Genomic DNA, 2,500 nt, shown 5'->3' with positions numbered 1-2,500 from the left:
ATATTCAAAACACTCATCCTTCTCCTCAAACCATCTATGCATAGCTGCTACAGCTGTGATACTTATAACCTCCCCCTCCACTCACTTCAGCCCTGAGCATTCCTCCTCCTCCCCCTCCTCCTCCCCCCACACATACATCATCTCTTCACTTTCACCCACCCCCCTTACCCATCCCCCTCGCACCCCCCCCCCCACCCCCCCCAAAAAAAAAAGAAAGGTTGCAGCCCTTTGGGGAAAATCGGTAACCACGTAAGGCCAACTAAATCGGTGAACTTCAGCTAAGAGAGGGCGGAGGGTAAGTGTGTGTGTGGGGGGGGGGGGCTGTGGAAGCGAGGGAGGGAGGGAGGGTGAGAGAGGAGGACACACTAATTGTCCTGGGGTGCCATTAAGCTCCTGGCATATCGTCTGCCAGCAAAAGGGACAGTCAATGAATAATTGAGTCACTGTTCATGTTGCTGGTGAGAGTGATAGCAGTGGTGGTGGTGGTGGTGATGGTGGTGGTGAAGGGGGTGATGGTGGTGGTGGTGGGGGGGGGGATCGGGGGTGTAGACTTGAGAACTGTGAGGAGCTGACGTAGTTTACGTGGAGCAGCAACCAAAATTGCCGTGTTTGGGTCTCAAAATGGGGTGTGATGGTTTCTTTCTTTTTCTTTTCTTTTCTTTGTGTGTGTGTGTGTGTGTGTGTGTGTGTGTGTGTGTGTGTCTCTTTGGTCTGTCGATCTGTCTATAGGTGTCTGTCTCTCTGTCTCTCCCTCTCTCGCCCCCCCCCTCTCTCTCTCTCTCTCTCTCTCTCTCTCTCAGTGTGTTTCTCTGGGCTGTCTCCCAATCTCTCCTACCCTTCCTCTGCAACACAGCACACCCCCCTTCCCCCATCCCCCATCCCAACAAAGCTCCCCGACCCCCTGCTCCCACTCCCCCAGTCCCCATGAGGACAGGACGCATGCCAGAGAAATTGCTTCATTTGGTCAACTTAGTTGAAAACAACACCCATATTCTGTTCCGATACGCTGTGTCACGTTGTTTTTTCCTTGCTGGCTGGCTGCCTGGCTAGCTGTTAGCTTCCCTCTCTCTCTCTCTCTCTCTCTCTCTGTCTGTGTGTCTGTGTGTCTGTCTCTTTCATTCATTCATTCTTTCTCTCTTTCTCCCTACTACTATCCCATTTTGAAATTTAGATCAACCAGTTAAATAATTTAGCGTTTATTATCTGTTTATTTCCGTATCTCCTGGGCTGATGGCCATATGTTCCAAGATATGTAAACCGAAAACCAGTTCGTCCATGTCCATATCCATTTTGTGAACGTCTCAGTGTGTGCGCGTATGTGTGTATCGGAGAGTGTGGAAGAACATTTTACGTGTTTTGGTGCTTTTGATTTCCCCTTCCCCCCCCCTCCCCTGATATGAGCAAGGCTTAAGTCAACAAACCATTTGTCTTGTCTTGTCTTGTCCCTACTACTACTAAATAAACCCCGATTGACTACAATCACTATCAGCATACATTGCAGTTTTCAACAACAGATCTCAGAGGCCAAGCAAATAACTGTGTGCAGCTAGCACGGACCAACGCCTATACACACAAACACGAAAGGGAGCGTGACACCACAACAGTGAGCATAGCAGAGATGCCACCAAAGGCGGAGCGGGAACAACAACACTTAGTCTGGTGGTCTTCTGACTTCTTCTTCTGCGTTCACTCGTATGCACACGAGTGGGCTTTTACGTGTATGACCGTTTTTACCCCGCCATGTAGGCAGCCATACTCCGTTTTCGGGGGTGTGCATGCTGGGTTTGTTCTTGCATCCATAACCCACCGAACGCTGACATGGATTACATGATCTTTAACGTGCGTATTTGATCTTCTGCTTGCATATACACACGAAGGGGGTTCAGGCACTAGCAGGTCTGCACATATGTTGACCTGGGAGATCGTAAAAATCTCCACCCTTTACCCACCAGGCGCCGTCACCGTGATTCGAACCCGGGACCCTCAGATTGACAGTCCAACGCTTTAACCACTCGGCTATTGCGCCCGACGTAGTCTTCTGACGATTCAGTGCTTACAAAACTCTGCACGCCCTACTCGTACCCAGAAAGAAAGAAAGGAAAAAAGAAAAAAAAAGATACTGATCGCATCAATCCTTCTTGCAATCTCTTCACTGGTTCCCTGCCCCACACTAGACTAAAATACAAGATCAGCATGCAATGTTATAAATGTATGATTATAAACAAGTCTGCCGCTTCCTTTCCCTACGATTGAATGAAAAATGATCTGACATTTTCACTCACTTTCATCTGTGATCAGTCAATGAAACTTCATTTCCTTTCCGCTAATATGTTGTTGTTGTTGTTTTATCTCGTTATGTTGCTTTGCATTTTGATAAGATTTTTTTAAGGATGACTTTTAAATCATTTGCTTCCGACGCTGGAAAAGAGAAAAACCTCAAAGAAATGTTACAGAATATATAATATAAGCTACAATATTTCTATAGCGGCTTGTAGAAACT

Source organism: Babylonia areolata, chromosome 2 (assembly GCF_041734735.1).
Source record: "Babylonia areolata isolate BAREFJ2019XMU chromosome 2, ASM4173473v1, whole genome shotgun sequence".
Taxonomy (NCBI): domain Eukaryota; kingdom Metazoa; phylum Mollusca; class Gastropoda; order Neogastropoda; family Buccinidae; genus Babylonia; species Babylonia areolata.
The sequence above is the reverse complement of the archived record's forward strand: the minus strand, read 5'-3'. Positions refer to the sequence as shown.